We start from the raw sequence: 12,467 nt of genomic DNA, 5'->3' as shown, positions 1-12,467 counted from the left end.
TAATCTCGGGTTTAGTCTTCCAATATAAACAGCAATAATAATTCCATAGGGCTGTTGTTCACATAATTATTTCTGTGTTCTGTTATGTATTTTCTCTTTAAAAATAGTTTTATCCATAGTTCTGAAATATGTTCATGAGGCTTGAAAATGACTGGAGAAAACAATTATTTTCTGCAGCATCCTATTCTTCTTGTGTTAAATGTGTCATAAAGTTGGGCTTTCCCAATAGCAGCCTGGATGTTACCTCATGCTTTGTCTGCTCATATGTGGGCAGGAGAGAGAGTGCAAATTCCTATATATGTGTAAATTTGAATATCTCTTTGCTTCTTGGTTAGCGTTGATTCTACCTGGTTCACCTCAGTAGCTCCATCACTTTGAGGACAGTTCTCTGGCTTAAAGATTAAGCTCTGCTTAAAGCTGGAACCCACCTCAAGTACTGACATACTTCCCATAGCACCCCTATTTCCCCATCTTGAACAGCTGAGTTCCCACATTCGATAGCAGATTAGGAAATGTGAACCTTGAACCAAGGAGCAAGGCTCTAGATGCTGGTAAGTTAAGTGCAGAAGTGGCGAGGATGGTGCCGAGGAGGTAGGGTTTGGCTGCAGCAATGCGCTGTTGTTTGCGCTTTTGTTAGGTTCTGACGTGGGGCTGATTTCCTAGCTGTGAAGAGAATTATTATCTGAAAAGCAGGGTTGATGAATTTATATCATTTATATTTAAATCAAGGCAATTTAAATTGTGACTTTTTATTATGGTTTAATCAGCAAGGGCAAAACCTTGATTTCATTTATTGATTCCATACTTATTTGTCATTTGTACATTTTATCTATTTTCCTAAAGAAAGGTTGATTTTCAAGTTGATATACAGATATGTTGATTTGCAAAAAAATTCTCTTTACACAAAGTTTAGCATTTCTTTTCTGTGGTTAGGAAGACATTCTTTACCACTGCCCATTCATTGAAGTCATAATGAAGTTAATGTGCATTTACTTGCATCCTTTCTTTAAAATTTTTTGCTACATTATAGATTGACTGGCATTTTCTACTCACTGTGGATGGACATATATTGTTTATAGGTAATTTGCATCAACTTCTGTTTGATTTGGAAATTGAACTGAAATTAAATTGATAAAAAAAATAAAATAATTATTTATTATCCAGGTATGCTGATTCAATTTAAAAATAAACATAAAGGATAAAAGATTTTAAAAGTTTGTTTTGAACAGTTATGACAGCATGTGAGGTACCTCTAGGCAGACCCTATACAGAGCTCGCTCTGCTGACTTCCCAGTGCGCCTTGCTGCTCACCTGACGTTTCTGGGCTCTGGAAAACAGACTGTGTTGCGCTGGGATCTGCAGCAAGTGGGGATCCCTACTCAGAATTAGAATGAGGCCAATGAGACCTTAAAGCTAGATCTTTGGAGTGGGGAGTCTCAGCTTCAATTATGCATGTTGTTACTCTTCTTTTAGCAATCCAAAAAAATGGATTGGTTGGAAGTGTTTGAAGTAGGGGTAAGGTTGGCAGATAAACTTCACTGGGGTAGGGAAAGAGCAAGCTATCATTATTGTCAGCAACTTAATACTTAGTCCAACAGTGACTTTTTCCTGCTGTGTGGGAAGAAGTAGAGAGCAATTTGTATGGCTGGGTGTCTTGTGAGAGCATGTAAGCTGAAAGAATCAGGAGGAAGGTTGGGGTGAGGAAAGAAAAGTCTTGTTTCACACGTCCAGCTAATAAAAGCATGAATTTACCACAGCAGTGGCCCATTCATGACATTGCCTGTAGTGAGAGCAGAAGCATGTGATGTTATCCTTAAGCCAGTAAGGTCTCTGCTTATAGGAGGACTCCTGTGAATGGACTGTGGCATGGCTGAAGAGAAACAAACAGCTCATTCACATCTTTCTTTCTCACTCCCTCTTTGATGTACAGCTTCTGGTTTAGTTTTCTTTGGGTTGCCTTGTACTAGCTAGAAAACTTTAGGGGAAAGTTTTTCTTTTAGGATAAAACACATAGAAAACATGAAGAATTACTTAGAGTAGTTTAGATAACATTATTTAAAACTGCTGCAAAGAAGCATTGTTGTTCCATTAAACATCCTTAAAATGCTCTGAAAGTGTTCTTTGCTCATTAATACCTGTAGAGGCTGAATGGAAGGAAACTGCTGAATGAACCAAATTCTATACATTGTATTTTTGAGACCAAAACCAGCAGGAATGGCTGATACACCAGATGGTTGTGCTGCTGTCCAGAGGTACTCGGACATGCTGGAGAACTGGGCAGGCAGAAATGTCACAGAGTTCAGCAAAGGGAAATGCAAAGTTCTGCATTTGGGGAGGACTAACCCCAGACACCAGTACATGCAGCAGACCAGCCAGCTGGAAGGCAGATCTGCAGAGAAGGACCTTGGAGCCCTGGTGGACAACACGCTGACCATAAGCCAGCCACGCACTCTTGTAGCAAAGGTGGCCAACACTATCCTGGGTTGCAGGATTGACTGGATTGAGGGAAGTGATCCTTCCCCTCTGCTCAGCACTGCAGAGGCCACAACTGGAGAACTGCATCCAGTTCTGAGCTCCCCAGTACAAGAAACATATGGACTTACTGGATGGAATCCAGGATAGGGCCACAAAGATTAAGGGACTGAAGCATCTCTTGTAAGAGGAGAGCTGGAACTGTTCAGCCTGGTGAAAAAGCTCGAGGGCTTCTCATCAATGTGTATAAATACCTGATGGGAGGGAATGAAGAGGGAGCTGACTCTTCTCCGTAGTGCCCGCTGACAGGACAAGAGGCAATGGGCACAAATTAAAACACAATTCAATCTGAACACAAGAAAACACTTTTTTACTGTGAGAGTGGTCAAATAATGGAACAGGTAGCCAGAGAGGTTGTAGAGTCTCCATCTGTGGAGGTATTTAAAACCCAGCTGGACACAGCAGCCTGCTCTAGCTAGCCCTGCTTGAGCAGGGGCTTGGACTAGATGATCTCAAGAGGTCCCTCCCAGCCTGCGTGATTCTGTGACTCTGTAACCAACAAAAGATTCTAGATTCTTCTTTCTTTTCTCCTCAGTAGTGGATTCTGGACCACTAGCACAAATCAGGCAGCATGTTTAGAGAAGAGTGGATTTGTTTCTTTAACCCTGTTGCTAAATAACTGGCCATCTGCTGCCCTGATTTACTTTATGCTGTTTCTAGTGCATTGCCACCAAGTGCAGTCTGGACGTTCCTACTCTAGTATTCATTCAACTGGTTGCCTCTGTGCTTTCAGAAGGCACCTTCTCTTCCCAGTACAGCATTAGGTACAGTACACAGCAACATTCACATACAGTCGCAGAGGTAGATTTTGAGTAGAGTACACTGCAGAGAAGAGAGGCGAAGGTTTTCAAAAGGACCTTTATTTTAGGCTTCTTCACGTAGTTGTTAGTGGGATTTACAGTTGATGCTGTGGGCAGAGGGATTCTCCTGCATATTTGACAACTTGTAATCACACAAGGCCACAGATTTGCTTTAATTGCCTTTAATCTGACCAGAGGGGAGCACCTTTGCTCTTTCTCAGTTCTGGTTTTCTCAACTGCAACTATGAATATAAGCCTCTGTTCAGACAAACCTTATCTGAGAAGTAAGCTTCTCTTTCTGTGTTTCTCTGTTTATCTCCTGGAGCTTACTGGGGCTTCTATACCAGTGAAAGGGAAGGGAAGAGATCTAGTGTTAAGGACTTTTAAAGTCTTGTATCTGTAAGTAAAAATGCTCCCTCAGGAAACTTAGGGCAGGTCCTCCTGCAGCTGAAATCTGTGGGGCTGAATCTGCTACACACTCTACTGTTGGTAAGGTTCACAGTACACATGTGCTTTCAGGCACTCCTGTTTTCTGTGCAAGCAGACTCATTGACGGCCTCATGGGGCCTCATTGACGGCCTCATGAGACAGGCGGCCTCGTTGACATGGGCTGGATCTCAGGAAGCAGATCCTGTGCTTATGGCAGTGCCGTTGCACCATTTTTTGACATTACACAGGTCACTTCAGCTCACGGTGTTTCCCATACTGTTTGTGTTTGTCCAGCTGACCAAATCATGCTCTTTGGTTTGCAGATTGAGTTACCAGAATAGGACTTTCCATCCCTAAGACTGAGGCTTTTCTGTATTTGCCCTTTGCGAGAGTTTCTGACTCTCTTCTAAGTGTCTTTTTCCATCCTTGCTGAGAGTTTTTTCAATTATTCCCTGAATAAGATTTGGACTGCAACCTCTAACCTTTAGTGTCTTAAGCATAGAGGGTCACAGACAAATAATGTTTCTGTCAGATACCTGTCCTGCCAGATAAATGCTATTCAGCAGCTGATGATTCTTGTGTTCAGGGACTCTTACATACCCCACCCTATGCAACTTGGCCATAGCCTTAATGTGCAAGTGGCCTGACCCCACAGTACAAGTAAAGAATATCATAGCAGTTTCTAGTCACTTAGGAGCTCATGATACAAAGCCAAAGAACATAAGTGTGTTCATAAGGGCAAGACAGTGTTTTCTTGTGCTCTTTACAGGCAGTATCCCTTAAGGCCAGTGGCTTTGCAGAAAGCGATATGTGATTTGTCTAATGCCATTATTGCTGGGTAGTACTGTATTATCCTAGCGCGTTTATCCCCTGTGTATGTCGGGACACTGAATGGGCATAGCGGTCTCAATTATTTCTGAGCTGCCTCCTCTTCTGAGCGTGAGTGGCTCTGAGTCAACACTGAGCTCCTCTGTGGCCATTGTTTGTAGACTATGCTGTCTTGTGTCACCTCCTTGGAGAGGCTGGGAGGGCTGTGGCTCTTCTCGGTCGGTGGAAATTGGGAATAATTCCAAGTAAGCCAATGGGATTACACTAGCCTATGTGCAGGGAAAACCAGGTCCTCATTTGGGAGTGTCATTCTTGAGGGATGGTATTTTTAACTTTCGCCCAGACTTTGTAGCTTGTAGGGAGAAGATTCTTAGTGGTCTTTTGCTTATTTCTAAGTACTTGTCTAGGCTTAAAACTTGTCCTCCTTCTTAAGGTGTTTTTTTTTGATTGAACCTTCCTGAATCTTCTGACACCTCATGCTAACTGTGTGGGGCCAAGAAACACAATTATTAATAGAATAGAAAGCAATCAGAGAAAAAACCCAGGGGATGAGATTCTCTGTTGACATCTAGAAAACTCATCCACTCTTTAGCCTTCTTTATTGTGGCTCTGGCCTTGAACTAGTGTTTGTGGGGAGCCTAATTTAAGGATTTTATGCTGATACTAAGAAATTACCAGTCTGAGTAAAGGCAGAAGCCTTTCCTGTGTGTGGGAGTGGTGCAGTAAAAGGTGCTGTAGACTCAAGAATAACAATGCCTGCCGATTTGTTTTGCCATAGTGATAGTTAACACACACAGGGAGTTGTATACTTTGGTAACTGTTGAGAACAGCTGGTTCTGGCATAGCTATAAGGGCTTCTACAGCCAGATCTTTCAGTATTTCCATCTCATTCTCTCCAGCAACACCCATTAGAGGAAGCAAGGTTAGGATAGGTGTAAGCTGCTGCTGAAGAAACTGGTCTGCAAATTCCTGAAACAGATGAGCCTTTGCATTGACTTCACTGGGCTTTAGATCACACCCATGGGGTTGTTCATCATCCTCCCTAGTGAATTCTTCCAGAAGAGAAAAATTCACTATGGGATCTTCCAGCAACCCAGGCAGGGGTTGTTGCACAGAAAACCTGGAACAGAAGCATGACACAAAGATGTGTTTGACAGCACAGTTTTCATGCCACTGTCCTTTTATAATCACTGGTTCCTGCCTGAGTTTGAAATTGAACTCTGTTTCAGGACATACTTAGCTTCAGCCACTCTGGTATGAATTTCCAAGTGATGAAGCCAGGGTATCAGAAGGTGGGTTGCGGTGTGCATGTTTGTATTTATCCAACCACCTTTCTTTTGAAAGGAAATTAAATTCACTTTATTTTCTTTTTTGCGGAGGCGAAGCTGGCCATGCTCTCTACGTATTACATTGTTTCTCCTTACCTTAAATTAATGAGGTGCTTGGGCCTTTTTTATAACTGTGTATTTAATATGACCCCCTGCTTTCCTCTCTGTGTAAGGAACATAGTGAACCAGCTGTAGTGGAGTTTGTACTACATGAGCAGGCAGCTCCTGTTCTTCTTGGTGTAGAAGTTGATAAATGCTTTCAGCTCCATGCTGTGACCTGAGCCATTATTCTCACATTAAAGGAAATACTTCTGAAAATTGTTTTTTTTGTATGCCTGTTTCTGTTCATTAAAATGATAATAGTCTAATTTTTCTGACCTTTAATTCTTTTGCTGTGACTTTCCTTTTTCTAAGCCAGAAATCAGTTTTCCAATGGTCTTTCTTCCCATCGTTCAAAGCCAGAGGCTGGGGGATTCTCATATTCAGTATAATTAAGAAAATGTGGTATTTCCTACACTTTTTACAGAAGAACATACTGCAAAATGGGAAAAGCAGTCTGTTACAATTGTATCATGAGATCTCTGCCCTCATAGTTTTATAATGCACACAATCCACTATGGAGGACAGCAAGCACTTAAAACGTCTGCTCAAATTGAGACTACGTAGGCCCACGTGGAGGGCTGTAGGAGTCATGTGAAAATACCAAAATCTTATTAAAATTATTTATTTCCATTTCTTTCCATTTCATCCTATGGAGCTGTGTTCTGCAGGCCTGTAAGTCTGCTGTTAGGAGTCCCCAGACCTTCCCCAGACCTCTGGACCCTCTAGTAGCATCAGGGCTGCCCCCTCTCTATCCCCCTCCCCTGTCCCCTTGTCTGGCCTGCAGCCAAGGCAGTACAATTGGGCTCTCCTCAGGAGTTCATTCTCATGCTGACTGACCAGCAAGGCATTTTCTCTTAGCCAGACTGAGTGACTGAAGGCTAAGCTGTTATCCTTACCTTTCCTGTACTGGGGCAACTTACAAGGTCTCTCTGTAGCCAGCTGCTGAATTTTGTTGAACCTGTTAGTGAGGGCTCACTGTTGAATTTAGTTGGTGTTGGCCAGTGGGATCCAAAGTTGTTGGAGATGGGGGGTGCGTGGACAGCTAGACATGCAAGGTGTCCATATTAACATTGTTTCACTAGGAAGCCACGTTAATTTATTTTTTTTTTAATAAATAATCCAGATATCATGCTTCCAAACAGGAACTTAAGAAGTCTGAAACTCTAGTAAGAGGAACTGCATTAGCAATTTGGAGAGGTTTGAACTTAGGCATTAACTCAACAGGATTTAAATTCCAAAGCCCACTGCCCTTTTGGGAGGTCTCAGTATCATTTTGAAAAGGGCTAGGGCCATATCATGCAAGCCAAATACAGAACAGGGAAGATGAAGTGTCCCTACTATGCTCTTAACTAAACCCCGGCCTGATTCTCCTCTTGTTTGTGATAACACAATAACATATGGTGGGAATATCTCCATGTAAATAAATGGAATGGCATTAACATAAGGTCTCACAGTCTCAATAATCTTTCAAAGATAATGAAGTCCTTTCAAGCTTTGTTGGATGCTGTTGACGGAGTATGGGAGAAAGAACCAAATCTGAGAGGGAAATACAAGGACAACTCAGGTGTTAGATATTCTGTTTTGTAGATGCTGGTTGACCAACAAGATGATGTGCTCACAGGTCTGGACTAGCCACAGTATCTGTTGTGTTCTACATAGGAGAAAGGAGATAGTAAGCTATATGGAAGGAAACTGTTCAAGTGATAGGTGAACCACAGGACAAATGGGTAAAACTGTGGAGAGTGTCACTGCAGGAGACTGTGCAGGAGACATAAGAAGCTAGAGACAATGGGGGTAGAGGTATGAGGGGAAATATTAGGTGTTATGACATGGGGGGGAAATAGTAGGTGTTAAGACATGGAGGGGAAAGTAGCATGTTGATAGATGTGGTGAGGACCTGTTGGGATGGGACTGGAGATCTCATTAGGGAACATGAGGAGGATTTTGTGGTGGACAATGAAATGAAATTTAGGGTGTGGATCTGCAAGAGATCAGCTCCTATTAGTTCTACTGGGTACAGAACAATTTGTCCTTGGAAAAAAAATCTGTAGCTGTAGAACAACGTATGCAGTGGCTATCCAGCGCGTTTTTCCCCTGGCTGTGTATGGGCCATTCTGGAATTCATGGGAATGGGATGCACTGCATGTGCTTGTGACTTGCTGTTTGGTGCCTTGTTCATAGCATCGGTGCAACTATGGTTAATCCAAATCACTTCTTGAGCCTGAAGTGCAGCATATTGGCAGTCAGTGAAAATCCTGTTAGGGATCTGTCAGTGGATGATTAAGAGATGTCAGAGGGCAGAGTAAGCTGTATTAGCACCGAGCTGGGTAGATGAAGTGTTCTGTGGTGAGCCTAATCTTGTGAAGAGCATGACCTTTGTCTTCTGTATAAAGGTTTTCCACGGTAACCCTGCTTTTTAATTAAGTTCTTAATACACATTATAACCTAGCTGAAACAATCTTGGCTGATGGGAGGCTCAAAAGGGTGTGAGGACTTCCTCATGGAGGGAGGGTGGAAAGGTGTGATGAAGAAGGGGAGGTGTAAGAAATGAGCATAGAAAATGGGATTAACATCAGCTAAAAGACATGTGAAGAGCAGTTTATCTGCTCTTTCCCCTCCTCCTTCCTCACCTCCTCTTTCTCTGCTGTGCGATGTTCCCTCCTTGTTAGTGCATCAACCCTTCTCAATAGATCACTGGACCAAGCGGGGATGTTGTGGCTCATTACCCAGATGTTACTTAATTATAGTGACATGTTTTTTAAAAGAATCTTAGGCAGGATAGACAGCTCTGCTGGCTTACTGCTATACCTGAAAATGGCCATCTTTGGTCATGTCCTGACAAAGGATTAATGAAATCTGAAGGGGGACATGGATCTCATCATTCCTCAAAAAGAGTTTTTCAAGGAGATATACAGCTCTTGGAAAGTGGAAAGAAAAGCTTTTGACTAGGAGAGTTGTGGGCAAAAGCAGAGTTTTCCTAATACCCATCCAGAGATGTAAAAAGGGGAATTTTTTTTCTGGTGCATCAATGGAAATATCTGTTACATTTTAATTTATCTTTTTCATTTGAAAACAATGAAACCACTCTTCTCTTTCCCTGTCTGCAGGGGGTGAGGGTGCTGCCCAAATGCTTTCAGGCGTACATGTTGGAAGCTGAAGTCTGCACTCCTCCCATGGCAGCAAAGCTTAGTTTCCCAAGTGTTTTTATACGGGAACAGAGACTTGATCTGAAATAGGAGCTCAGCCCACTAGACATCACAAGCCGCTGATAGATCCCAGAGGACTTCAAGGGTTTGTTAGAGTTTGGCTGATGAAATAATGGCATTTTACAAAAGCAGCATCCCGGGTGCCCATCAGGGTTTGTGTCCTGGTTCCCTGGGGGGGGGCTCTTTAGACACGTGAGTGTGTATGGTAAGATGGAAAAGAGAGCATGTCAAAAGGACTCAACAGTCACGTTCTTTGCTATATTCGGGGGCACAAAGGGTTTCTGAGAAGTATTGATTTATGAAACATTGTAAGAAAGAGACCAAGATAAAAATCAATAGAGGTGATGTTGGTTCTGTGTGTTTTGATCCTGCTGAGCTTGGAGGAAGATCCTACCATAATCTCTGAGGCATACAGTGTAAAACCTGCTCCTGGTGAGCTGCTGTGTATATATATATATGTGCCTTTGTCTCTTGTTCTCTAATATCAGGCATGTAGATCCAGTCACATCTGAGCTGATGCATTATTCTTACCAATCTCTGAGTTTAGAAGTGCATCCCTTTGGCTGGCCAAGCCAGCATACATTTGACAGTGCTCGTAGCTCAGGAGAATAAATCTAGGCTATAGCAATTTAGCGTGCAGCTTCCCTGTGCTCTGAGCTGAGGCATGTGAATCCCAGTCCTGATGAACATCTCCTTCCATGCTCCTGCTGAGCATTTGAACTCTGGCTTTATTCCTACTGTAATTACAGTTTATTCAATTTAGAAACAGTTATTGCATGAGCCCTCAGAACAGCCTTTTAGCACTAGAATCTCTCTGTAGAAGAGCCATTGGTCAAATTATTTCATTACCAATGTGGGTAGCTCCGTCCTCATCCTTTTGGATTTGTAGACAAACCTATACCTCCTTTCCCCATATGCAATTATAAATTGATACTGTATAATTTGCCTGTCACTTGGTATAAGGCTCTGTTTATTTTAAAGGCAGTAATTAGAGATAACAATTGCTATAGAAAAATAAACATCTGTTCAATAAGAAGACTGAGTAATTAAGAGCAATTATTGATTTCCATAAGTAGGATGCTCAGTAAAAAAGTTCTTTCCAGTGCAGCTAAGAAGAGTGTAAGATGCATATTGTAGGATACCAGAAATATATGCACAAGAAGACTTGGGAAATGAAATGGAATCTATTAATAAGAAATTATCTAGACCTTTCTTTCCAGATTGTATGTAAGATGCAGTTTTCCTGGTTGTAATATGTAAAACTTGCCTAGGATTTAGATCCCTTTCCAACATTTTTTGCAAGGATTAATCAGTTAATCCTTCTACAGTCCTTGCTAAGTAAGTAAGTGTTACTATCCTTATTTTATGGCTATAGAAATCATGTTGCTGTGGGCCAAATTTTAATCTGTTTTCCACTGTTGTAGATCTAAAGCAACTTAACTGCAGTCAGCAGAGTTAGACACTGTAACTGAACTGATTTAACCCTAATTGAAACTACAGTGTTTGTGAAGATAACTGTTGAGAATAAAGAGCAAGAATATTACATTTTAAGCATTGTCCTACACTCCGCTTGATTTGTATTAATGCTTTTGTTTGCTTTAAGGTTGATTTTCTAAACTGGCATCCTTGAAGGTTTGCAGATCTTCTAAATGCTAGTGCATGTAGTTTTCAAGAATGAGCATCCATAAATACTTTTAAGATTTACAACAGCAACCTCCAATTTGTGGGGATAAATTACATTTCTTGTATATAAAGATCATATATACAAAGCTCATATGCACCAATGGTGTACACACACTAAGCTTTTTAAAAAACAGTGTACTTGGGTTTGTTCAGCCTAAGATTTTTGTTCCTCCTTTTATCCAGATAGTTTGTTACCAGTACTAGTCTGAGCCCTGAAGTAAACCACAAATGTTTGTGTCCTGCAGTGCCTAGATTAACATTTGCAGAGTATTCATTGACGTGAATTAATTGGCAATTAGCTAACTCAAGTTAAAAGACGAGTGATATTTCTCTCTAGACATTCTTTTAAGTGCTCATCCAGCCGAAATAGATACTACTGGCCAGACCAGGGTTTTCTGCTGAGATTTTGTAAGAAGTTTTTTTTGACAAGGCGCTCTGAAGTGAAATGAAGAGCAAGTAACATGAGATGTGCAGATGATCTTCTGAAATCAGGGGCTAGTTTCCCTACTACAGAAATGTATCAATACTTACAAATAGGGCATTGGTTTGATTTTATTTGAAAAGAAAATGAAAGACCTCCATTTACCATTGGAAGAATCATATGTATTTAATGTAGCAAAAGTACGTAATTTTTCATTCCACTTCTTGAAGTAGCCTTATGGTTAAAAACCAGGATAATGAGTTACTTGTGTTTAACATTTCTGAAAGACTGTGGGAACATTATTCATTAACAATAAGTATACTATAAGTGCTGTATTTAAACAACAATGTTGTTTCATTATTTATTAGTCTCTCTCTCTCAAAATGATAATTTGTTTCAGATCGGTGTCTTTGGCAGACTCCAAGTTTGGATAGGAATGAAAAACAGTTCTCTCTTGTTCCCAGAATGTTTCTTTCCCTAATGAAGAGTTATAATAACGGGATCATTAGTAAGGTGTTACTGTCCACAGTTGTGTTCCCTCATGCTGCTATTTACACAGCTGTAAAGTGGATATGAACTAGCACCAGCTCCAAAGTCTTAGTGTTTTATTCAGTCTGTGTTAGAGAAAACTACTACACAAAATGCAAGGCAAAAGTAAATCAGCCTTTTCTGAAATCCTGTCCTTGGCTGAAAAGTCATGGAGGTGATTGCCAGTTACAATATAGGCCATGGAGATGATGTTCTGCAATCAGGGATTCACAGTGAATGTATCGTCTCAGCTGGAGGGAAGCTTTTGTTTCTCCATCCCCACAGTACATCCTTCTTGGGTAAAATAAAGACATCCTTCTTGGGTAAAATAAAGGATTCCTCACTGTACTGCTTCAGGATGGGCTGTCCACCTGTCCAGCTGATCTAAATCTGTCCCTTGCTCATAACATAAGCTCCTGTCCTTTTCAGAAAAGATCTGTGTATCTTTAAGCATCTGCAGAGTGGGAGTTTACGAGCAGCAAAACCCACAGGCGTGGTTGTTAGCAGGTCAGTGCAGCATTAGGCTGTGTAAGGTCCGTATGCTTCCCTTTCCTTTTCTTCCTTGAATGGCATCTTTCCCTTGTGTCATCTGGGGTTCTTCATGCTCATT

The 12,467-nt window shown here is 41.4% G+C and overlaps 1 protein-coding gene across 1 annotated transcript in view; it reads left to right on the top strand.

The window, feature by feature from the left end:
• BRSK2 (BR serine/threonine kinase 2) overlaps nt 1-12,467 on the top strand; it is a 325,682-nt gene that overhangs the window by 149,575 nt on the left and 163,640 nt on the right. The window lies entirely within an intron of this gene.

Source organism: Ciconia boyciana, chromosome 6 (assembly GCF_034638445.1).
Source record: "Ciconia boyciana chromosome 6, ASM3463844v1, whole genome shotgun sequence".
Lineage (NCBI taxonomy): Eukaryota > Metazoa > Chordata > Aves > Ciconiiformes > Ciconiidae > Ciconia > Ciconia boyciana.
Note: the sequence above shows the minus strand (reverse complement) of the source record. Positions and strands in the feature narration are given on the sequence as shown.